A 26,532-nucleotide genomic window follows, 5' to 3' on the forward strand; every position below is an offset into this window, starting at 1 on the left:
GGGTCTTTCAGTTGCTGAGCTGGAGTGAATATACTGGGATGTGGCTATGCGCTTTACAATTTTGCATAAATCCATCTTCCACTCCCTGGAAAGGCTGGGTCCCGTCTTTACACCTTCCCCTAGGCGATTTTGTTCCACGGGCGGGGGCAGGGAGGAGAGGAAAGGAGGAAAACGGAGGCAGACTACACGCGGCACCGCGCTCTGCGCGCTCGGGAGGAAGCGTGCAGTCCATTGACTCGGTACTTGTGGGGAGGGGAGAACCGAGGCAGGGGCTGGAAACGGAAGGGCTGCGAGCGCTCCGGCCGCGAGGCCTCCGGCAGGGGGAGGCCCGGGGCCTCGGGGAGCCACCTCGCCAGAAGCCGGTGTAGCGGGTCAGAGGACAGCGCCCGGAGGGACCATGGCGAGGCGGGCGGGGGCGGCGGTAGTTATGCAACCCGCAGCCCCCCTGTGTCCTCCCTCGCGCGGGTCTGCGCCCCTCCCTCCACTCTGCCAACACTCGGATCTCTCGCTCTTTCTCTCCCCTGTGTTTTCAAACAGGAAGTGCACGGCTGTCTGTAACGTGCCGGGTCCCAGGATGGAGGAGTGAAGTCTCTGTCGCCGCTGGTGCCAGCCTGCGGAACGTCCCCCTCCCCCCGGAAGCCAAGTCCCCGGAGAGCGCCCTGAGGGAGCAGGGTGGCCGCCTGGTCCAGGTGCGTGGGGCCGGGTCGGGGAGCCCGCGGGCCGGGCGCTGGGCTGTCACTGGCCGCCGCCCCTGGGTGCCGCCGAGCCTGCTCTCCAGCTCCGCGCCGCAGCCTTACTCGCGTGCCGCGGTAGCCTGGTGGCACCCCCCTGCCCGCCTTCGCCCCCAGGGGTCTCTGCCCAACTGTGGCCTGCTGCCCCGGGCGTGTTGGTCCCCCGCCCCTGGAGGGCGGGAGGGCTTTGGGCTGCCTGACGCCTGCGGGACCTGCCCGGGCTTACTTAGCCTAGGCAGGCGCTTTCCAGGCGGGGCTGCCTTTGCCCGGGAGGCTTCCCCGAGTCCCCAGCTGCCCTCTCCGCCCTCACCGCCGCCTCCTCCCGCCACTGCTGCCCGACGCGGGGCGCTCTGTTGCTCCGAAGTCTCTGGGAGGCTTGGATGTTACGAAGGGTAGCGTGTGAGAAGTGGGGACCTAGGGAGAGAGAGAGACGGTGAGCGAGGTGTAAGGTGGAAAGGGGAGCAAGAGTCTTGGTGCGCGGCTTCCGAAAGCCCACCTTCTCAGCGGAGCCTTGCTGTCTGTTGGTGTGTTTGTTTTGTTTTGTTTCTGTTTTTTTGGGGGGGTTGGGGGGGTGGTTGGAGCCAGGCTTTCAGAACAGAGGGAATTAGTGATGTAGACATGCGCTGGAAAGGTAGCGACCAGAAATGAGGGACAGCTACTTCTGAGGTGTTTAGTCTGGTGTCTGGCTGCTTAACTCCAGTTGTGGTTTCTCTCAGCCAGGCTCCCTTGCTCAGACAGAAGGTACTCTTAAAGGTATGAGCCAGACGTCTTTATTCATTATATTCCATTTTCCATCAGAGGAACATGGAGAATGACTTCTCGCATTCACCAAGTAGTTTATAATTTCACATCTGTGTCTTGCTGCCTCTCGGATGTTCCCAGGCGGAGAGCACAAACTGCTCGAGAAGAGGGTGGTTTCATGCGCAGGCTTAGTGCTTCTTCATTTCCCTGGCAGCTCCGGTCTCTGCAGACTAAGTCAAATTGACTTCTCCCCTAATGAAAGCCTGGCCTTGTTTCTCCGCCTATATTTATCTACCTAGTGAAACTCCAGTCTGGTGGAGAGCCACTAACGGAGGTTGGATAGTTGAGAAGAATCAGTTTAATGGCAAGATTGGCCTCAAATGCAATGTTTGAACAATGTTAAAGCCAGTAGCGTCCTCCTACTCTTATTTTAGAGGAAGGGATGTGAGCAGAGGACTAAAGGGGAGGCAAGTCAAGAAGGGTCTCTTTCTACAGCGTTGGAGGGAGTGTGTAGAATCCCACTACCATGTGCACTTATTAACTCCTTCACCTTATGGGGAGGCTAAGCTTCATCAGGGAGCAGCGTTCGCTGTAGATTTAAATTCGTGATGTCATATGCTGGCTATGCTATTCTAATTTGTACCTTTTGTAATAAAATATATTCCCCTACATAACTAATTTTGCTTTGAAAGGAAAATCTTCTGTGGTCAGGTAGCCTGGTAAATTTGTACTGCCCTCTCTCTCCCTTTTTTAATGCCTGTCATCAGTGATTTTAATTCCGTGATCCCATTATTCCAATAGTCCCTCAGAACTTTAATCCCTTTTAGAAAGCAGCTGCTTTGAGTGTTGCGATAGTATCAGTAATTGGCATAATTGCGTTAGCAGTAAATAGCCAAGATACACTGTGAGAACTGAGCAATTAATTTCATCTTTCTCTAGATAGATGGACTTGGATGTCTTAAATTTGAATTTCATTGTGATATGTCCGTGTTTAGGCCTCTTCTCTTTGCCAGGTACATGACATGATTAAAACAAGTCAGTGAGAGGGACTCTTGAAAGACCTGTACAACCGTAGTGTTTTGTCTCTCTTTTTATACCCAAGTATACTCCTGGCTCTCCAGTTCGTTAATTTATTTGAGGAGTGTCTTCAGTTCGCTCTGCTTCAAGATAAAATAGAACAGCCTTTGTGACTCTCCAAACTCATACCCTGTTTAGAGACAGGATTTGCTCCCACCCTAGGAAAATTTAATATTAAGTAGTAACCCAGAAATAATGATAATTGATCTTAAGAGCTCTTCATTTTCTGTTGACAGAGCACATTTTCTAGATCGCATTTATAATTTGTTACTCCCTTTCATAGTCTGGTGAAACAGGTCTTGTTCACTCTGTTTTGTGGAGAGAGGAAACTGAAGCTGCGGAAATGGGACTTGTAAAATGGGACTACGTAAATGGGGATGCTGGGACGTCTTTTGATGAACACGTCCTTGGCACATCTGTAATCTGGAAAGTTGCTGCCTGAGAAAGGGATGTCCATGCTGATTCAGGTGGTCTTTCGCTGTTCCCAGCAAGCTGGTAATGACCGACTCCAGACTGGCCTTACCTACGTCTTTAGATCTTTTCCCATAACCTCTACCCAGAGCTGAGGGGTTTTTGTTTTGTTTTGTTTTGTTCCCACATCTGACATTTACACTTCCTCTGTGTTAGTCACTAGATTTAGCTGTGTTTGTATCAATCTGATCTGTTTTCTGCTGCCAGAATTCTAATGGCATATTTTAATTTACAGATATTTTATGTCAAGTCTTACTAAACTGTCTCTTTTTGAAGGGTCAGATTGATTTTTAGAGCAGAAAAGCAGTACTTCTGGTTTAACCCTAGAACACTTTATGTCCCAGAAAAGAAATAATAAATTATAAAATGATGTGTGGGACTGTCTCTACAGCCCACTACCATACATAACGTACTACCACCGTATATAGCCCTGCAACTCCCACCCCAGTTCAGGATACCCACAGTAAAGGTCATATCACAGGGGTGACTGGCTGGCTCAGTCAGTAGAGCATGATCTTGGGGTTGTGAGTTTGAGCCTTATGTTGAGCATAGAGATTATAAAAAAGAAAGAAAAGGTCATATTACAGAACAACAATAGCAAATCCATGTATGCTTTAAATTCTATGTTGAGTAATTTTGTAGTATTCTCCAGATGGAAATAAGTTTATTTCTTCTTATCTTTGTGATGCTTAAAGTTAAGGTTTTCTTTAGCTAATATTTTATGCGGCATTAAGAAAAACATAAAATTGAGAGTACGTTTTTACTGGGAAATGCTGCATGCAATATTTATTTTGTCTTCAACAGAGTATCTGTAGTGATCTATAACTTCTGTTCCTTAGAATTGTACCAAGTATCAGAAGGGGAGAAGGTGGGAGAGGAAAGAGATAAAAGTAAGTGGTCTTTCTTTTATAAATGAGGAATGAAATATGTATTTTTTCTTAATAAACAATGGACTGCCATTTCTGTCTGTCTGGGACAGTTCCAATAGCTTGTGAATAGGAATGAAAGCATACTAGCTTTGATGTTAAATGCCAAGGAGAAGTTTGTGACCAAGAGAGGGCTAGAGTAGAGATTGATTGTGTTAGCATTTTCATTTTTTCAAAACCCTCTGGTTTTTTCATGTCCATTATATAGTAAAAATTGTCTTCTATTGGAAATTGCAAGCTTTAAAGCAGTGGTTCTCAACCCTTCACGCAAATTGGGAAGCTTTTATTAATACTTAAAGATTTCAAAGATTTTGATTTGCTTAGAGTTTTACTTCTTATTTCTGATGATTGCTAATTTTGAGTGACAGAGGTACTATGTGTCACTCAGCTGAATATATAGTGTAAATAATGCCTATAAAATCTTCTTGTACTTACACAGTAGGAGTATATATCTATGTGAGACGTGGGTTCAGTGCACTGAAATCTGCCAGCACCTTGAAGTGCATGGGCTGGAAAATCAGGACCAAAGTAAAACAACTGCTCCGGGCTAGGGCTGGCGAAATGGTGATTTAAATGTACAGTCTGTTAGCCATCAGATTATCAAGATACCAATCTCCGTCTTTCTTGTACATTAAATAGATGATGTGTAAAGTCCTGACTTTGAATCTGATTTTGTTTCCAGGTTAATTGTTTTTCATGGTCAACTTTGAGGTCTTAGAAGTACTCAGTTATGGATAACTGGAGTTCTTGTAAGACCATTTTCCCTACATTACTTCTGTGCATATCTTTTCCTTACGTTAATATAGTCAGGACTCTGACACCAGTTGCATAATCGCCACTGGTTTAAGTACCACCAGCAGCAGCCTTATTTTCATTTCCCAGAAGCTAAAAGAAGCTTCTTCTCAACCTTAACCTTTACAGTTTTTGATAAGTACGTGGAAAGAGATATTATTTTTCCTTATTTTGTGGTGGAAAAAATGGACACATAAGTTCCTACTGAATCGGTCTCTTTGGTTTCCATGCCTGTTTCTGTGGTTTTGGTGTTCTGTTAAAGACAGGATAGGCCGAGCACCAAAACTTATTAAGGTTAGTGCATAATGTCTTTTTTTCTGATTAAACAACAACAACAAAAAATCACTTCCTACTTAATGAACACTTCATGTGTGCTAGACCTTTACATGGATTGTCTCTAATCCTCCTGGTGTTGTGCACAGTGGATAATCTCCCTGTTTTATAGGTGAGGAAACTGAGGCAGGCAGAAATTATAGTTTACCCATTCACAGAAACAAGTGAAGCCCTGGACTGGGATCCAGATTTCTGATTCCCCATGCTAAAACTGTCCCTCCTTCATATCTGCTTCTTTCTGTCCTTAACCTCCCTAGTGAAGAGAAATGATCACACTTCGTTTAGTCTTAAGTTTAACTTTGCCCTCTCAGCAGGGGTTAAGTTACAGCCACAGAGCATATAAAGGCATTAGGAGATTAGGGACGTGGAAGAGTTAAGGTTTTTATGAATATTTTTGGCTTTCGCACAGTATGTATTCATTTTTTGCCCTAAAAAGCCTAGATATATTGACTCTGTTGGTGAGAGTGTCTTGAGGCAATATTGGCCACAAGCAGCCCAGCTGGATGTTAGGCTGTAAGCGTATTGGTTTTACTGGGAACTCTGCAGTTTGTTGGCAGGTTTGTATCGCCACCAATACTGCATGATGATTTCTTTTTTTATTAACAAATTTCCTGATGTTGGCCAATCTGATAGATGTTATTTGTACCTCATAGTTTAATTTTGCCTTTTTATGACTACAAGTGAGGTTGAGCATCCCTTCCTTTTGCTTAATTTAATTTCCCTTTTCTGTGAATCAGGTCTCTTGCCCTTTTCTGATAAGTTCTTTGAAAGAATTCTTCTAGCATTCCTGTATATTCTAGAAATGAATCCCTTCTCTGCTTTGGGTATTGTGAACACTTTCTCCCAGTATGTCACTCGCCTGATAACTGTGTAGGGTGACTTTCATTAACAACAACAAAAATCTTTAATTTTAATGTAGGTGAACCCATCAGTTTTTTTGTTTTTTTTTTAATTTTTTTTTCAACGTTTATTTATTTTTGAGACAGAGAGAGACAGAGCATGAACAGGGGAGGGGCAGAGAGAGAGGGAGACACAGAATCTGAAACAGGCTGCAGGCTCTGAGCGGTCAGCACAGAGCCCGATGCGGGGCTCGAACTCACGGGCCGTGAGATCATGACCTGAGCCGAAGTCGGACGCTTAACCGACCAAGCCACCCAGGCGCCCCGAACCCATCCGTTTTTAATGTTATTGTGGTCTGTGATTGAGTCATTTCAGGAATCCTTCCCTGTTCTAGGATCATACCATGGTTTAGTCTTCCCTCACTTTATTCAAGTTTTATAGGTTTACTCTTGAGTTTTTAAACTATTTGGAATTTAATATATGAGGTAGAAACTATTTGTGAATGAGAGAGAGCATAAGTGGGGAAGGGGCAGAGGGAGAAGAAGAGAGAGAATCTTTAAAAAAAATTTTTTTTAATGTTTATTTATTTTTGAGAGAGAGACAGAGCATGAATGGGGGAGGGACAGAGAGAGTGGGAGACACAGAATCTGAAGCAGGCTCCAGGTTCTGAGCTGTTAGCACAGAGCCCGGCGTGAGGCTCAAACTCAGAAACCGTGAGATCATGAGCTCAGCCGAAGCCGGACACTTACCCGACTGAGCCACCCAGGCACCCCAGAAGAGAGAGAATCTTAAGCCCAGCATAGAGCCAGATTCAGAGCTCAGTCTCACGACTCTGGGATCATGACCTGAGCTAAAATCAAGAGTCGGACACTGAACCGACTGAGTCACACCAGCATGCGCATTTTTATTTTTTAAAAACTGGTCATGTTGTGAGTCAATTTGACCAACACTGTTTCCGAGATAATCTACTCTTTCTCTACAGTTGGTGCTGCCTCTAGCATATAAGTGTATATTGATAGAGATCTCTTTCTGAGATCTCTCATTTGTTTAGGTGACTTAATTGTGTGTTCCTGGGTCATTGATACCCTTTTAAAATTATTATGGCTTTCAAATATGTCTTGTTACATGTACATTTATATTACCAAGATTGATATAAATTTAAAAGTTCAAAAATAGCAGCACCTGGGTGGCTCAGGTCATGATCTCATGGTTTGTGGGGTTGAGCCCTGCGTTGGGCTCTGCACTGACATCACAGAGCCTGCTCTCTCCCCCTCTCTCTCTGCCCCTCTGCTCATGTTTGTGCACACTCATGCACGCGCTCTCTCTCTGTCTCTCTCAAACATTAAAAAAATAAAGTTCAAAAAATACATTATTTTAGGTAGATTTCTTGCTGTTATTTCTGTGTGTGTTAACTCTTAACACCTGCAGACGTCTTCTAGAAATGTGTTTACTTCACTGGGAGCATTATTTAGTAATGTAATTTAACATTCCTTACGTTACATTTCTTTCTCAGTTTTATTTTTTTAGCAACATGGCTCCCTTCCACACTTGGTTATCTATGTAGGGTAGGGGGGTCTCACTTCAAAGGCTTCTCTTTCCTCTTTAGTGCTTTGCATGTACTTATAGATCTGGGATGTGCATTCCTAGTATGGCTTTTGAGTGAACGTTTGTGATGCTGTAATACATGGCTGAAAACTCTTGAAAACCTGTTGATTGTAGATGTCTGTTTATTATTGGGAAAACGTTGCCAGTTTTGACTTGGTTTTCCCCGTTTACTTTGCTCCACACTCTTCTCAGATCACTTGGTCTCATCCCTCTTCCAGGCTCTAATACATGTCACCCTGAATGCTGGATCACTTGATTTGATAAACAAACATTTGCATGCCTATGCAGAATAGTGTCCTTTTTCCTTAGTTGATGAAATGGCATGAAACCATGTTGTATATAACATGGCTTATATTATTGTAAGTAAATGTGAAATTACTGTGGGGGACAAATTTTGGTTGCCTGGACCAAAGATATTCTTCTTGGCCATCAGGTCTAGCATTATATGGGTGATAGGCTATATTTTATTTTTCTTTTGTTTGGAGTTATTTATAGGTGCTTTGTGGATGTAGGGTTGCAGTCTACTGAAATTTACTAAGCTTACACAAAGTCCAATAAAGTTATAATATAGAATGTTCTAGAGTCTAAAACCTGCTTAGACAGATAAGACCATGCCCTTGGGCTGTTGGAGTTGTTCTCCCAGTGTGCTTTAAACAGGATTCATTAGGTATTCACCTAAGTTTGATGATAACAACCCCAGCTACTGACCTGATTGAACTTACATACTCAGGAGAGGTCTTCATCTGTGCTGACATTTCCCATTTCTCATTCAGGTTCCTTTATGCTCACCTCACCTGCTGTCAGATCCACCTGTCTTACCAGCCTCCTCTCTTATTCAATTATTCTAATATAACTGACAGCAAAGCTACTTCATCCATTCAGCAGACATTTGCTGAGCTCCAGACTACTAGATCTTAGTTTCCCTTCTCTCTCTTCCTCCTACCTGCTGTGTGCCAGTCATTGTTCTAAATGCTGAAGATATAGTGTGAATATGACACAGTGCCCGACCTCAGAAGATAGACACATAAGTCATTAACTGGAACTTAGAAAGTGAGGCACTTTACCGCAGTACGTTGTGATAAATAATAATAGAATCGGGCACAAAGGAGGCAGTGATTTATTCTTTCTTATTTGTGAGGGAAGAATTCATGAAGGAGGTGATTTTGGTGCCGATTATTAGAGGGATAGGATTACTTACCAGGCTGTAGAGAAGGGAAAAAATGAAAGAAATAGTCCAGGTTCGGAGCCCTGATGAGCTCAATGTGCGAGGAACATAGAGTATGAGTGACTGGAGCAGAGAGGTCATGGTGCAGGGGAAAGGGGGCTGGAGGTACATCTTGGCCTCGATTCTTGATCCAGCCATGTCCAGGGCTACACATGCTATTTCTGGTTAGTGGTGTTTTTTCCCGGCCAGAGATGAAATAAATGCTTAAGTCATGGTCTTAAGGTACATGAAAAGGAAGCAGGGAGAAGTCCAGTGACTATTAAAACAACACAGGTGGAAGTAGTGAGGACCAGAATTACGTTGACCATGGTGGGAAAGGAAAGGAGAGGATGGGTTTGAAACTCATTTAGGAGAGAGAATTGGTTACTGATTGAATGGAAAGTGGGAGGGGAGGGAAAAGAAAGATGGCTCCTGGTGTTTCTGGTTGGGAAAATTCGCTGATGGTGTCATTAGTCAGAATGGAAAGTATGAGAGGAGCAAGTTTGGAGAGAGAGTAGTGACTTCAGTTTGGAGTCAAGTTGGGGTGCCCCTGGGACGTTCAGTTGATCTTGAGAGGCCTTGCCCTAGAGAGAAGTCACAGCCAGAGATGTGCTTTGGGGAGTGACTGGAACTGATGACTGTAGCTGTGAATGTAGCTGAGATCACTGATGGATGGCCCTATGACCAGAGACCAACAGACAAAAGGGGAGAACGAAACAAGATCAGGAAATGGTACAAACAAAACCGATAGGAAGCTTGAGCACTAGGGTTTTTGTCTTGTTTCTGTCTATTGTCATATGGTCCTTTGAATAAAACCCCCTGAAATCATTGTTACTGGCTTTTATTTACCTTATTTAAAATATATATTTTTTTAATGTTTATTTATTTTGGGGAGAGAGAGACAGAGTGCGAGCAGGGGAGGGGCAGAGAGAGAAGGAGACACGGAATCCGAAGCAGGCTCCAGGCTCTGAACTGTCAGCACAAAGCCCGACGCGGGGCTCGAACTCACCAACCATGAGATCATGACCTGAGCTGAAGTCAGACACTCAACCAACTGAGCCCCCCGGGTAGCCCCGTTACTGGCTTTTAGAGATAAGTTCTCTGAAGCTCTGGTAAGGAACTGGCCAAAGCACCCGGGTAGTAAATAGAGAAAAGCTCTCAGGTCTGTGGGAGGCCTCGGGAAGGCCAGGTAGTGCAAAGACTGAAAGTGGGAGCCTGGATTTGGCCATGAGAAATTCAGTTGGTATTAGGTAGTCGGAAGAGTTCTTAAGTCAAGGGTGAGGAAGGACTGAGGGGGAGGCACCAATTGGAGCGTGTGTGCACACGTTTGTCCATGAAGGAATATTTTTCAGGTGTAATTGTGACCAGAGCTTGTATTTTGTTTGACAATAAGCGGAGAGAGTAACCAAAAGTAGAAGAAGAGAGAATGAGTGATGGAGTAAGGCTTCAGAAAAGATATGATCTGGAGTGTATGCACGATCAAAGGAGGTATCGTGAGAGGGAACAGGGACAGTCATTCCTTTGGGATGGGAGAGGAAGAGAACATACATCTGACTGTGGGGGCACCTGGGTGGCTCAGTTAAGTGACTTGACTCTTGATTTCAGCTCAGGTCATGATCTCAGTTCATGAGATCAAGCCCCACGTCGGGAGGGAGGGTTCTGTCAGCATGGAGACTGCTTGAGATTCTCTCTCTTCCTCTCTCTCTGCTCCTCCCTGACTCATGCACACATTCTCTCTCTCTCAAAAATAAATAAACATTAAAAAAAAGAAGAAGATATGTGTAACTATAGATGAGTGCTAGTGGAAGAGGAGGAAGCTGAGAAAGTTCGTTCCTGATGGCTTGGGTTTTCTTAGTAAAGTAGGAGCCGATGAAATCTGGGAGTGAGGGGGCCTGGAGATGATAGTTGAGACTTGGTAACAATAAACTTGGAGAAAGGAGCTCACGGATTTAGGATGAGTAAATGTATCAGTTGGTGTTTTGTCAGCTGGCATTAGGTGCTGATGGTGGGGTTTTCTTCTGGTTCATACAGTAAGATAAATACCATGACTGACCTTTTAAAATAAAACCCAAAAGCCTTGCCTGAAACATTAGGTTTAGATGGTGATTTAAGGAACCTAAGGATGAGGGGGAAGGAAGGAAAAGGAGCACAGAAGGAGCTAAGAGATTGAACGTTAGGGAGCCCAAGTTGGGGTCTGAGTTCTCCCATCAACAGGCAACGGCCTTGGGGAAGTCCACTAATCTCACTGAGCCTCGCCGTCCTCACCTTTCAGGGGAGAAAATTACAATTCATGTCCCCTCGAGTCTCCCGTAGGTCCCAGAACATCTGCGAGACCTGTTCGTTATTAGACAAAAATGAGTGGCCAGAAGAGTAAGAGAAGCTAGGTTCCTGTCATTTATCATTCAGGAGTCCCTCTGATACCAGCCCTCACCAGTGCCTTTGGGGAGTTGACAGGCCAGCTGTTGGATAGCATGCCCAGGATCCACTGCAGGCCTGCACCCAGGAGCTCAGGAGGAAAGGAGAGAGGCATGGGGCTGTGAGTGGTGCAGGGCGATGACAGGGTAGGTTTGCTGCATGTGTGTACCTTGGCTCCCCAAGACCTCACAGGGCACTTTGTAAAGGCAGTAGGAGGTCTTTGCATTCATCATCTGTGGTATTTCTTTCCCTTGTATGATTGGATTTTATTTTCACTGGGTGTATTTCTCCCTCCTCATCAAAAAATAGCATTGTGGAAGAGAATTCAACAGTCGAAGAAGGGTGAGCATTACTTCCAGCATCTTGCCTCAAAAGACTTTTCTCCTTCCCATCTCCTTCACTACACCTTGATTTTTTTGCTAGTAGAGAAACCAGAAATAGTTTGAAGCATTTCATCACTGAAGGCTCAGTTGGGAATGTTCTTCCCCTGGATGAACATTTACTTTTCAAAGCTGTTTAAACTGTCTGATTCCTGTTAAGCACAGGGATGACAGGGTGCCTGGCTGGCTCATTCAGGGGAGTATGTGACTCCTGATCTTGGGGTTGTAAATTCAAGCCCCACATTGGGTCATAGAGATTACTTAAAAATAAAATCTTAAACAAACAGGGATGACATCTTAAAGCCCTAGAGTTCTAGCTAGCATTAAAAAGTGAATCGAGATTGGGGTGCCTGGATGGCTCAGTTGGTTGAGCGTCCAACTTCAGCGTGGGTCATGATCTCATGGTTTGTGAGTTCGAGCCTTACATCCAGCTCTGTGCTGACAGCTCAGAGCCTGGAGCCTGCTTGGATTCTGTGTTTCCCTCTCTCACTGTCCCTCCCCTGCTCGCGCTCTCTCTCTCAAAAACAAATAAACATTAAAAAAAATTTTTAAAGATTAAAAAGAAAAAGTGAATCCAGATCAGGGCGCCTGGATGGCTCAGTTGGTTTAGCGTCCGACTTCAGCTTGGGTCATGATCTCACGGTTTGTGAGTTCAAGCCCCGTGTCGGGCTCTGCGCTGACAGCTCAGAGCCTGGAGTCTGCTTGGATTCAGTGTCTCCCTCTCTCACTGCCCCTCCCCTGCTCGCGCTCTCTCTCTTTCTCAAAAATAAATAACATTAAAAGTTTTTTAAAAAGATTTAAAAAAATGTGATGGGGTGCCTGGGTGGCTCAGTCGGTTAAGCGTCCGACTTCACTTCAGGTCATGATCTCATGGCTGGTGAGTTCAAGTCCCGCGTCGGGCTCTGTGCTGACAGAGCCTGCTTCAGGAGCAGCAGGAGCTGCTTCAGTTTCTGTATTTCCCTCTCTCGCTGCCCCTCCCCAGCTTGCACACTGTCTCTGTCTCTCTCAAAAACAAATAGACGTTAAAAAAAATAAAAAGAAAAGAAAAGTGAATCCAGATCAGGTGAGTAGCTCCAGAGCTTACTGTAATAATTTAACAAGCCTAAACAGGTAATGGGACACTCTTTTTAAAATTAAGTCTCTAATCTTTCTCTATGCTATTACATATTTGAGAGAAACTTGGGCATTTCCTTTTTTCTTCATTAAGCTATTACACAACTTAATGCTTGGAAAATTCTTCACAGGAAGAAACAGGGTGTAACAGTTTGCATGAGACTTTTTTTTTTTTTTTTTTTTTAATTCACCCTTTTAGCTTAAGTCTGAGAATACTATTCTCTCTCCAGGCAACTGTTCTAGTTTCTTTCTGAAAGTCTTAATTTCGCCACATAATTAAATATTCATCTAAGTGAAACATAGTTCAAAAAAATTAAAACCGTCTAAACGTGAAGTTAAAACATAGTCTATAAATGTGTTCTTCCATTTCCTGAGAAACAACAGGAAAGGTTTGCTTTCTCAAAATAAACTAAGTAGCCTGACTGTGAACTTAGAGTAGTGGAGATCAAAGATTCCAGCATCATCACACAATGGGAAAGTTTCAGTTATTTTTTTCCAACCTCAGAAAATCAAATTGAATGCTGCCTTTTTTCCCCTTTTAACATGCGGAACCAGGATATGTATGTGGAATTCAGAAACTTCCATTGGCATATGTGAAATTGTCATCACCGGACCACTTCCTAGTTTAGTGGAGTCTGCTTCCAACGTGTGTTTGGTCAGTGTGGGCCATGCTAGAGATGCAGCAATGAAAATGTCCTTTTTTGGGCATTCAATTCAGGAAGATCAGAGAAAAACCCACTGAGTTTCTGCAAACATACAGCATCTAAACTTGAACTTAAACATGCTAGATCAGTGAAGTATTGCAGAGCTCAGCTAGTAATAAAAGCTTAGCAGCTCACGTTGGTCATGAAACTGCATGGAAGAAGGAATCTACAGAATTATTATACACACACACATTCTCAAGTAGCAGTAAGAACATTTGTTAATATTTCTCTACTTACAGAAACAAGGAATGAGAGCTCATCTTTAAGGAAGGGCATCAGTTGTGTTATGGTTGGCAGATTTTTGTTAGATACAAGCAAGATTAGGGAGAAATAAGTGTGTTAAGTATTTATTTACCATTAATTTGTGGGTTCAAATAATATGCAATTCTGTATTCCTCAGATCCTATAAAATAGGTCAATATTTGGTCAGACCTATAAAATAGGTCAATAAATTGAAATATTGGATAATACTTATATATACTGGGAAAATGACTTAAACATTGAGAACTTTACAGAATTTCTCAATAGACCAGTTTTTTTCTGCATTTGTCTTTCAAGAAAAGATAGAACAGATCTCAAAGCTCCATACAGCTTTGATCTCTTTCTTGCTGTTTTTTTTTAAATTTTTTTTTAATTTTATTTTTAAAAAAAAAAAATTTTTTTTAATGTTTGTTTATTTTTGAGACAGAGAGAAACAAAGCATGAATGGGGGAGGGGCAGAGAGAGAGGGAGACACAGAATCGGAAGCAGGCTCCAGGCTCTGAGCCATCAGCCCAGAGCCTGACGCGGGGCTTGAACTCACGAACCGCGAGATCGTGACCTGAGCCGAAGTTGGACGCTCAACTGACTGAGCCACCCAGACGCCCCTAAATTTTTTTTTTTTTTAACGTTTATTTATTTTTGAGACAGAGAGAGACAGAGCATGAACAGGGGAGGAGCAGAGAGAGAGAGGGAGACACAGAATCTGAAACAGGCTCCAGGCTCTGAGCTGTCAGCACAGAGCCCGACATGGGGCTCGAACTCAGGACCGTGAGATCGTGACCTGAGCCGAAGTCGGCCGCTTAACTGACCAAGCCACCCAGGCGCCCCTCTTGCTCTGTTTTTAACCTAGGTCTGTGTTGACACTGGGTGTCTTATAGACCGTATATATTTGGGTTTATTTTTTAAAGATAAAATCTGATAAGTTGTATCTTTTTAAAAAATTTTTTAATGTTCATTTATTTTTGCGAGAGACAGAGACAAAGTGCGAGTGGGGGAGGGCAGAGAGAGAGGGAGACACAGAATCCGAAGCGGGCTCCAGGCTCCGAGCTGTCAGCACGGACCAACACGGGGCTCTAACTAATGAACCGCGAGATCATGACCTGAGCCGAAGTCAGACATTTAACCGGCTGAGCCACCCAGGCACCCCAAGTTGTATCATTTACTTCGTGTCTTTACATGATTCACATTTAAGGTGATTATTGATCTAGTGGACTAAATATCTACCATGTTTGTAACTGTTTTCTATTTGTTGCAGTGGCTATTTGTTTCCTTTTTCTCCGTTTTCTTCTGTGGTTTTTAAGCGAACATTTTATATGATTTCTATTTTATCTCCTCTTTAAGCATGTCAGTTATACTTTACAATTTTTTTTTTTTTTTGGTGATTACTGTAGAGTTTACAATTGATTTCACTTTCTAAGTTTTTTATTAAAAGCAAAAACATGTTTGTGTGCATATGCATAGAAAAAAATTGGAAGATTATATATACTAAGACATTAAGAGTAGTTAATCTTTGGGTAGAAGAATTATAGTTAGTATTTACTTTTTTTAAAGTATTTTTTGATGTTTACTTATTTACTTATTTATTTGAGAGACACAGAGAGCATGAATGAGGGAGGGGCAGGGAGAGAGAGGGTGAGAGAGAATCCCAAGCAGGCTCATTGCTGTTAGCACAGAGCCCAACGTGGGGCTCGAACTCACAATCTGTGAGATGATGACCTGAACCAAAATCAGGAGTCAGACACTTAGTCAGCTGAGCCACCCAGATGCCCCTCTTTTTTTTATTTGAGAGAGAGAAAGAGTGTATGCGAGCAGGAGAGAGCGGCAGAGGGACAGAAGGAGAATCTCAAGCAGGCACCACACTCAGTGTGGAGCCTGACTTAGGTCTTGATCTCAGCACCCTGGGATCATGACCCAAGCTGAAATCGAGAGTTGGATGTTCAACTGACTGAGCCAATCAGGTCCCCCTTTATTTTCTTTTCTATAGTTTTCTGTATTATCTGATTCTTTTCATGGCAAGTAGGTATTGCTTTTATAATCAGAAAGAAAAAAGGCTCTTTTCCTTTCGAAGGGAGAGGAGAGGGCAAATGACAGCAAAATAAGCTGAAAATTTCCTATTCTGTGCTTTACCCTCTCTTGTCTTCCAGCTTGAGACCACCACACTGCCTCACAGCCCCATCACTGCACTGGTAGGAACAAGGGAAGGGGTCTGCTGCTGCTCCCCTTGCGCTGGGAAGGTTGTCACTCCTGCCCTGTACCTTCTCTGCCTACACAGTGAGAATGACTTAGGGATCAATCCACCATGTGGTTTGATGTAAAAAAAGGTTTTCACTTAATATAGAGTTAAGCATACTTCTCTGTTTCAGCATAATTAAGTTTTCCTCTGCATGGAATGTCCTTATGCCTCTTAAGTGTCTTTCACAAAATAATGAGCAGTGTAAGAACACTTGAAAAGCAGATTGAAGTGGAGCTTTCCTTGTAAAATTTGTAATCTTTCTTTGGTTTCCTGGTATGAAACCTGTGTTGGGCAGGGTGGGGAGAGACTGTTAGAGGTAGTATCTCTAGTAGTAGGTGAAGAGCTTGTAACTAATGTGAGGCTATTGCTGTCTCTATTTCAGAAAACTCCCCCTCATTGCTGTAGTAGAGAAAATAACCATTGTTTTTTCGGTGTTGATTATATCTTCTCAACCTATTTGGATTTGCATGTAAATCAAACCCACATTAAAACTTAAAAATTGCATGGCTCAGTGTAAACAGATAAATGTAGATTTGTTTAAAAAATGGTTCTAGGGTGGCTCATTTGGTTAAGCATCCAACTCTTGGTTGAAAGCTCAGGTCATGATCTTGTTAGGGTTCATGAGATTGAGCCCTGTATTGGGTTCTGCACTGACAGTGCAGAGCCTGCTTGGAATTCTCTCTCTGTCCCTCTCTCTCTGCCCCCCCCCCCAATAAATAAATAAACTTAAAAATATATATGTATAAAATAAAAAATGGTTTTAGTACCAACTAATCTGCCAGGTGTTTTCAAGAAAGCCATAAATTTTATAAGTACTGTAGTAGTTCGTTAGCCTCTAAAATTGGGATCATTATCTCTTGCTGCTTGCCTGCTGCATCCAAGTAAGCAAAAGACCAGTGAGGCTTTTTGTGTCTTCTGAAAGAGAATTTTTAAAAAGCAAACCAGTTTTGTCTGTATTTCCAGGTGAAAATTATAGGTCTCCATTCTAATATAGTCTATTAATAGAGTTGGGAAATTTCACTTAAGGTAAGAAGTGAACTAGTTGTCATATTCTGTTTAAAGCTAATAGAATCCAACAAAGACAGTTGGAAAAATTATGAAATAAGTGTAAAAAAGAATTCATTCAGAACATATTGATTATTGCAACTGTGCTGAAATACGTACAGATTTCGAAGGAAATACAAAAATATAAATATCGCTGTTGAAGGGATTCTGGGTAGAATTGAATACATTTCCTGTATATTATTTTGATGTTTTGGTATTTTATAAGAAGCAGCGAGGTCAGAAGTCAAGTTTCTGATTTGTGATGCTTATTAAGATAAACTTGAAATGAATTGACATTTGCAGTATAAACCATATTAGTAAACTCTTCAGTTAGGTATAGGATTAAGGATAAGTAATTTGATTCTTTTTTAAAACTCATTTCTGAGAGACTTGATACATGGAAATGTTAATGGAGAAACAATGGTGAGAATTCTAGTGGTTGTTTCTATGTTGCCCATTTATTTAAAACTCACCTGTGTTGGCTTTGCTGCCTTTGACCTGAGTTGCCATTGGTTCCTTCAGTTTTTAACTTGTCACTGTCTACACTGTGACATTCTATCTGCCTTTTTTGCTTCTCAGGTACAGCTGTGAAAATTACTTAAGTGAGAAATGGTTTGGGGCTAAGAACTGAATGGAAGAAAGAAATAATCCCCTCATTATTTTAAATATGAGGAAAGAGGATTATCTGCAACCCTGAGCTTTTACCCCCAAAAGAACTGATAGCATAATAGGTTATCTTTGCCTTTCTAAATGTAAACCATAATGCTTTAATAAGTACCCTCAGGGAAGAGTCAGTAGGCGCTAATTTTGGTCTGCCTTACCACCCATGTATTTCATGACGATTCCCCTATGTGTTTCCTGATCACTTGCTCTTTGAAGGGAGTGTGAGCTTGTGATCTGTGGTGCCACAAATGCCCAGTATGAGATGGAGACGTTAGAGCAGTGTTCTCACAAAGAGGCGAACTCCCACTTTGTGCCTTCAGGAGGTGGTTACAAATAGCGAAGTGAAAATTCAAAAATTGAAACAATGATTTTGTCAGTACCTTTTACAAATACTGAGCATTAAAATATATAGTTGCCAAATTAATATATACATATAATATATAAATACATGAAATCTTTTCTATATTTGTTTAAGTTTCCCTGCTTATTTTAGCATTTAATTCTAGATGAGTAATTTGTATATTTTAGGGGGCAGTAACAGTAAGACCAAAAGGCAACATTTTTACAACAGTCCTAAAATACAGTGTACCAAGTAGTATTCCCACTTTATGGTTGGAACTTAAATGCCAGGCAGTTTAAGTTGAAGGTCACACATTAGATGAGCTTTTCATTTTTAAGTAAGCTTTCATCAGTACTGGGAAAGAAAGCTTACAAATCTCATACTTAAGGGAGGCTTTTATCTGAACCATTCCAGGATAAAGGAAATGTACGATGTAAGCTTTTCTGGAAGAGATAAAATCTCTGTACTCTCTGATCTCAAGTCAGTAATATTTTAAACTAAATCTTTTACATTAAAACTTAAGGCAACTCTGATTCCTTTCTTAATAGAAATAGATGTATATCATCCTCTATGAAGTACCTAATCAAAGATAGACCCATGTTCAACCTTCCTGTAGTAAGTTTACAAATCCCAAGGCTCTTAACTCTTACCTTACATACAGGTCTTATTTAAAAAAAAAAAAAATATATATATATATATACATATATATATGTATATATATGTATATGTATATATATACATGTATATGTATATGTATATATATACATATATATATGGTTTTTTGAGATTTTCCTTGAAAAATTTCTGACATTTAGAAAATTTTAGTTACTGATGGGGGCTTTGACAGGAAACCTTATAGCTGCTAATGTGTTGATTTCCTGGGATAAAGGCAGGTCGAGGTTGCAGGGCGACAGACTTTGGCTTCATATGAAAAACAAATCTCCAAAGCTATGCAGAGCTGGACTGAGCTGCCCTGTCCTATCCAGGGTCCCAGCGCTGAGGGCACCTCAGAGAGGCTGTCCATCCTCAGTCATGGCTGCAGAGTAGACCAACGCCTCCCATGGGCACAAAGTGAGTTCTCTGAGGTCACAACGTGCACACATACCATTCAGTCTTAAATTAAAATCTCTAAGCTTCCATTTGCTTGTCTTTAGAATGAGGATAAAATGAGGATAAGATGATGTGAGGCTTGTCATGTGAATTTAATGTACCTAAAGTACTTTGGTGTAGTTATTCCTTCCAAATGAATATGATTCTATAGGTTTTCATTCTGTGTCCCTTTTCCTTTCTCTCTCTTCCCTTTCTGGCCTCCTGTTAAATTTTGTAGAGCTTTTAATTCTTTTCTCTTCCTTTTTCATCCTACTCTCTATACCTAAGCCTTGGGGTCCACCAGTGTGCCCAGGGATGCCCTGAGCTCCTTGGGTAACATTGCCATCAATGTCTGATACCTGGGCAACTCAGTGAGTGAACAGCTACGGATCCTCTGTGTCCTTTGGATTTGGCACAAGGGACAGCCATAAAACCCTTGATGAAGCCAAGATCCATTACTACTTTAGCTTTCCTGTGAGCTTTTTCTGCTTCATCATTAAGGTCACGAAAGCATTAAATGGCAGTTGGATATGGATAGAGAAAAATCTCCCTATACAAGGGCTTATGAATGTAGAAATCTGTATTGGTAACATTTAATTTTTCCTCTAAGTTTCTTTTTTTGGAGCCAGGCTCCTAATTGCAGATATTGTATTTGAGAGAGAAGAAGAATAGGTCCAGAAGGGCCAGAAGCATTATTTTAAGAGAACATTTTCAAGATAACTGGGGAATCTCTGTAGATAACTAAACCGGCAACATAAAAAATTTATTCATTACAAGCTATTTGAAGATCTACTTGCTTGACAGAGTGGTATCACTTAGAAATTTGATAGATCTCATCAGTACAGACTTCATGACTAAAAGAGTGATATCAGGTTTATACCATCAAAGAAATACAGATTGTTAGAGCTGGAAGGAATCTTTGGGGCCACTCAATTCAGTTTTCTTTTATAAGCAATGAAATGGAGAATCAGGTGAAGTAACTTGTTCCTTGAAACTTAACTCTTCGTATTAGAAAAAGGCAAGTTGGAGACCTGGTACCTAACATTGTAGTTATTTCATACATTCCAACGCAGCACCATAACCGTAGCCTGTAGACCTAGAAGTCATTTCTTTGTGGCTCAGAGATGATCTCTACCCTGTTAGTCCTGTTGCTGACAGCTAAGTAAGGCATGGATGAAAACCTTTCTGGTTCCGACTCAGATTCTTTCTTGTGCCCATGTTTAATTATTTCATGAGATCTTTGGTTGATTTGATTGCCCTGGCCCAGGAATGATCTAAATAGGCAAATATGAGAGTTTAGCTCTATGTTTAATAGTTTTTTGACCTCTTACTCTATACTAGGCACTCTTCTGTTTTTAAGTGTTTTATGTGAGTTAATTCTAGGAGACAAGTGTAGCTGTACAGGTCAGAAAATTGAGGCTTACAGGGCTTAAGCCACTTGTTCTAGGTTTATACAGCTTGTAGGCTGGAACTAGATCCAGGTCAGTTTTCCAGACAACATGTTCTTAATTGGTATTCTTCTTTACACTTTCTGTTCCCTGTGCTGCCTGTGTAATGGGGGAGCAGAGTATGGAATTGAAGATCTGTGGCAGGTAATCCAAAGAAGATCATCTGGCCCAACCCCTTGGTTTCCAGCAGATGAGGTGTTTATTCCTGTGATTTCATAGAAGAGGTATTTGAGGCCTTGTTTTTATTTATTTATGTATTTATTTATTTATTTTTTGTTTTGTATTTCAAAGTAGAAATGATCTTTTAGCTTTTCCTTATTATAAAAGCAGTAAATCCTCATTTAAAGAAAATATGGGAACTATAGGAGAAAATTAAAATAACCTTTGTAGCTCTACAGTCTGATGATTAAGACTGGGTTCATATCTCAGAGGTATCACTTACTAGCACTTTGACTTTTGGCAAATTTTATCACCTTTCCCTGCCTCATTTCTCTGCATGGAAAACAGGAATAATCATAGTGCCTCTCTCATATGGTTCTAATGAGGACTAACTAGGTTCTTATTTGTGAAGCATTTAGAACAGTGTGTGGCACGTAGTAAATACACAAGTGTTGATTAAATAAAATAAATGATCACCCATGAAAATACAGTTGATCGTTGAATAACATGGAGGTTAAGGGCTTAACAAGCCCCTATGTGGTCAAAGATCCATGTGTAACTGATGGGGTGCCTGCTTGGTTCAGTCAGTTAAGAATCCAACTTCTGTTCAGGTCATGATCTCATGGTTTGTGAGTTCAAGCCCTACATTGGGCTCTGTGCTGACAGCCTGGAGCCTGCTTCCGATTCTGTCTGTCTGTCTGTCTGTCTGTCTGTCTCTCTCTCTCTCTCTCTCTCTCAAAAATAAATAAACATTAAATAAATAAACGTTAAAAAAAATCCATGTGTAACTGTTGACTTTCCCACAACTTAGCTACTAATAGCCTACTCTTGACCGGAAGCCTTACTGACAACATAGTCAATTAACACATATTCTCTGTGTTATAGATGTATTGTACACTGTATTCTTACAATAAAGTAAGCTAGAGGAAAAAAGTATTAAAATCATAAAGAAGAGAAAGTACATTTATAGTACTGTACTTACTGAAAACCAATTGGGTGTAACTGGATCTACAAAGTTCAAACCCATGTTGTTCAAGGGGCATCTGTAGTCTTCCCACTTCTGGCCCCTGGAGGAAGAGGTAGAGACAGACCCAAAAGATTGTGCACTATAGTGAGTGGTAATGGGGCTAACCTGTGCACAACCAGGCAGGGTGGGTGGCCCTGGATCCTCTGCTTCTGTTTGTCTCCTTAGGAATCCTAATAACCGGGAATATTAATAAAATTCTACTTGCGAGGTGTTCAAAATGGTTGTGATTCTTCTTTTTGTACTCCTTGCTTTTAGGAAGCCAATAAAAACCAAGCCTGTTTATTTGAGATTTTTCTGGTGTAGGCTCGGCCAGACATGATTTCCTTTCATGTGATATTTTCTGCGGTCTGTGTTAGTTTCATTCTTCCTTTGTTTTCTTGTGCTTTGGTGTGAAGAAGATGCCCTGTTTATAGAGCCTTGGTGTCTTTCATGTGTAATGCATTCTTAAACTAATTCCAGTTGCTCTGACCCTTTGAGATTTAAAAATTGCTTCGTTCCGGCTTTTAAGCATTTTTGAAATATTAAAAATGTTCATGAGGAGGTGGGTCATGGGAAAATTTTCCCAGAGTTGTTTGTTCCTAGAAAATTGTGAATTTGCATGGAGAGGTTTAATGCTGGGTTAAATTCTGCCAGGTGCATTGGTCACTTGAACTTGAGTTCCCAGCTCTTTTGATATTTAAATCCTTTTTCTGTGGCTTAAAATGTAGAGTGAGCCTCTTAAACCTAAGTGCCTATGTTGAGCTGTTGCCCTTTGTCCCATCAAAGAAAGGTCTTAGTAGTGCTTGGGGTTTGCTTTGAAGCACCGTGTCAGTAGGAAGGATCAAAAGATTTGTCTGTTCTCTGATTTTTGTCTTTGAACCAAGACTTCCCAAAAAGAACACAGAGTTGTTTTGAATATTGCCGCCCCTGGGTGTGAGTGATTATGCAAGTCAGTAGTATTTTTGTTTAAAAAAAGAAAAACTATTCATAATAGATTTAGAGGTATGAAATTGCAAGAAAAACAAAATACTTTTTTTAAGACAACTTGTACAAAGCAGTCTTTGAATGCAGGTGGTCCTCAACTCCTAAGGATTTGCAATTCTTCCTCCATCTTGGGAAAGACACCTCTGTCCACCAGTTACCACTTGGCCCTTTCTCTTAGTATAACCTTCTTCCTTCCCTGCCACTTGCAATGAGTTGCCAAGTAGTCTCAATTCAATCTTAAACTTAAATTCTTAATCTTTTCCTGCTGTCCCTTGAAACTCCCATATACTTCTTCAACACACAGCTCCAGAGAGGCCACTGCCCAGTCTTGCTGGAACTGCTGAAGCTACCTCGAGCCCCCCTCCCTGTGTCTGACCTCTAGTGCTCTCTACTCACTGTCTTAGGGGCTTTTACATGACCAAACACAGTATGTAAGTGGCTTGCATAAAATCTTCCAGTGACTTCTCAGTGCCCTCAGAACTTCTTCAGAAGAAGTTAAAAGCCAGAGTCCTTAAGAAGACTTTAAGACCTTGCATGAAAAAAAAAAAAAAAAAAAAAAAGACCTTGCATGAGAAAGTCTCCATTTCATGGCCATTGCCTTCCCTTCCCCCTGACTGTACTCCAGACACACTGTTCACAGCCCCGAGAATGTCTTTCTGTGCCTTGAATCTGCTACACTTCCATGACAGTGAGCCTTCTCGATGTGTCTGATGCCTAGAATGTTCTTCTCCCTTTGCTGCTTCACTTTTATCTAGCTAATTCCTGTTTCTTCCTTTCGTCTCACCTTAAATGTCATATGCTTCAAGAAGCCCTCTTTAACCCCTACACTAAATTAGCTCCCTCTGATGTTTGTTTCTGCAGTACCTTGTACCTCCCTAACATTTCGCTTACTACATTTATTTACCTTTTCTGATAGATTCCAAGCTCCGTGTGAGCAGATAGATCTGTCTTTTTTCCCCTCTGTATCTTCATGCTTTGCACACAGTAGGATCTGCTATGTTCTTTGAATGAATGAACATGTTCCAAATCATGCTCACGTTATTACATACAGTATTGCTTACGTGTGAATTTCTTTCAAGGAGATTTTAGTAAATTCCTCTTAATGATTTAAATTCGCTTTCCTTACTTACCACTAAATGTGTATAGTCACAAAATATATACTCCTTATGCTGATAGCACTCAGGCAACTATTGAAACATTTGAAAAGTCACAAACAAATGCAAACAATATTTTAAAACCATTAAAATTTAAATGAAAAATATTCATATGATGAGTGCTTTTTTTGCTGAAACTGAATCACCTATGTTGATTTAAAAAAATAATAATATAAACTTGTTTTCCTTAGGTCCTAATAATTAGTGCATATAAGTCTTTTGATTTTGATAATAGTAATGCAGGGAATACTTGTTTGTAGTATAATCTGTTATTCAGAAGCCCATTATGGACTTGAAGGCCTTGCTTACTATCTCAGAACTGTGAGACCTTATTGGAACACATCTGTCAGTGAGCAGTCCTTGAATTACAATTTTGATGATTTTAACGATTTCTCATTTTCTTGCTAGTGCTGTAAATTTCTTGTACATTTAAAGATAAGGTTAGCATTGTAGAATTACTGAAATCAACATCAAGCATATACCTACTTCAACTGTTACTAAAACCAGGAACAGGGATATGTTTGTCGATTTTAGTTCTTATAGATGTGGAAAATTTTTAAAGTTTTAGCATGTGGCTCAGCGGCAGACTGTTGAAGGAAGTCAATAGATAATAGAAATGACTCATTCACACTATTTTGAAAACAACTTGAACGTAACTCTTTTTCTTACAATTGCCTCCACTTTGTAATTTTTGAACCACTAAAAACAAACCCTTTGTTTTACAATACTTTCATGCTATTTTGAAGGCATTATTATGAAAGCATTAATGTAATATCATTTGGCTTTCACTTAGTGTGACTGCATCATTTACGTATCAAGTCTACCTCTGTCCTTTCCTTATTAGTCTATAGCAGTTAATATACTACCATACTCTACTGTTTGTTATTTCATTGTGTCATGAAATTAAAGTCTTGTTCAGTGTCTTAACAATGGCCTTTATCATTGCCCTGTGTGCTTGCTACCGTATTTATAAGTGCTGTTAGTGATGGGGATCACTCGGAACCACTGTGATGATAAATGCAAACCTGGGCACTGTATTGGTAAGGGGAATAATTCAGATGGCCCGTTGTGTATTTATATCAGTTTCTTTTAGATTAACAGTGAAATGAAAACAAAATAGATTCTTTGGGAGCAGTCACAGACTCTTGAATGTCTCTGGTCCTCTAGAGCTCCTTAGACCCCCATGTCAGAACACTTGCTTATGGCACGCATAACATACTGCAGACCAAGCACAAACATATCATTGGATTTCCAAAGGTGTTTTGGCTCCGGTGGGTCATCCTCTTGGGTCTCTACCTCTCTAGCCTCCTAAACTATATCTGTATCTTACAAAGCCTCTGCTTGGCGAGAGGAATGGAGAGGCTTGTTTTTTGTTTTTGTTTTTTAAGTTTCTATTTATTTTGAGAGAGACAGCACAAGTGGGGGAGGGGCATAGAGAGAGGGAGACAGAGAATCCCAAGCAGATTCTGACCCTGAAACAGGACTCGAACCCACAAAACCGTGAGATCATGACCTGAACCAACTCCAAGAGTCAGATGTTTAATCGACTGAGCCACCCAGGCGCCTGAGAAACCTTGTTTTCTTGTCTCACGAAGGGCTCAAGGCTCTCTATTGTTGTCTGTAGGTGATTTGTGGTTACCCAGGTAACCCTGAAGCCCTGTCACTCAGGAGCACCTGTTGAGGAGGGAGTGTAGTAAGAACACAGCAAAGCAGCTAGGAAAGGCCTTGAGGACTTGAGGTGTATCAGATCCTTATACTTAACACTGAAAAGAAAAATTGGTAAAAATATTACTGATATAGACTGCATAGCTGAAGGCCTTTTATTAAGCTAAACAGAATGTCATGGCTTTAGCCTAAGGACCAAGTAATTCACTTAATTGTCCTTTGTTTTTGTTTTTGTTTTTTCTTTTTTGCTTACATATTTTTGATAGCTTGATTAAGATATAGTTCACATGACATACGATTGGCCTATTTAAAGTGTACAATGGTGTTTAGTACTTTCACAGAATTGTGCAACCATCACCACAATCAACTTTATAATATTTCATCACCTAAAAAAGACTCGGAACACCTGGCTGGCTCAGTCAGAAGAGCATGTGAGTCTTTATCTCAGGTTGTGAGTTCAGGCTCCATGTTGAATGTAGAGATTATTTAAATAAATAAAACTAAAGAAAAAAAGGAAAGAAATTCATTACAAGTCATTCTCCATTCTCCCCGAGCCCCTGGCAACCAATAATCTACTTTCTGTCTCTGTAGATTTGCCTGTTCTGAACATTTAATATGAGTAGAATCATATAGTATGTTACCTTTATGATTAGTTTCTTTCCCTGAGCATAATGTTTTCAAGGTTCATCCATGTTGTAGTGTCAGTATTTCAATTTTTTTTTGTCAAATAATGTTCCATTGTCTAGATATGCCAAAAAATTTTTTTATTTAGAGAGAGAGAGCAGGGGAGAGGGGCATAAGGGGAGAGAGAGAATCTTAAGCAGGCTCCACACTCAGTGTGGGGCTTGATCCCATGACCCTGGGATCACGACCTGATCCAAAATCAAGACTTGGATGCTTAACTGATCGAACCCACCCAGGCTCCCCTATGGCAAAAAAAAAAAAAAAAAAAAAAAAAAAAAAAAAAATCCTTAAGTGTCAGTTCAGCCATATTATGTTCACATTGTGGTGAAACAGATTTTCAGAACTTTCTCATCTTGCAAAACTGAAACTAGATATGATATACCAAATTTTATCCATTCTTCTTGGTTGACAGACATTTGGGTTGTTTCCCACGTTTGGGCTGTTATGTGTAATGTTGCTATGAACATTTG

At 41.1% G+C, this 26,532-nt stretch overlaps 1 protein-coding gene across 2 annotated transcripts in view; it reads left to right on the forward strand.

The window, feature by feature from the left end:
* Positions 1-26,532, forward strand: part of LRRC8D (leucine rich repeat containing 8 VRAC subunit D) — a 122,471-nt gene that overhangs the window by 21,719 nt on the left and 74,220 nt on the right. The window contains exons 1-2 of one of the 2 annotated variants that reach the window (XM_042997816.1): positions 354-371; positions 538-689. The gene's annotated coding sequence lies outside the window, so the exon portion shown is untranslated. Of the gene's footprint in view, positions 1-353; positions 372-537; positions 690-26,532 lie in introns of those variants that run through there. The other variant, XM_042997815.1, reaches the window with a different exon arrangement.

This window comes from Panthera tigris, chromosome C1, assembly GCF_018350195.1.
Source record: "Panthera tigris isolate Pti1 chromosome C1, P.tigris_Pti1_mat1.1, whole genome shotgun sequence".
Lineage (NCBI taxonomy): Eukaryota > Metazoa > Chordata > Mammalia > Carnivora > Felidae > Panthera > Panthera tigris.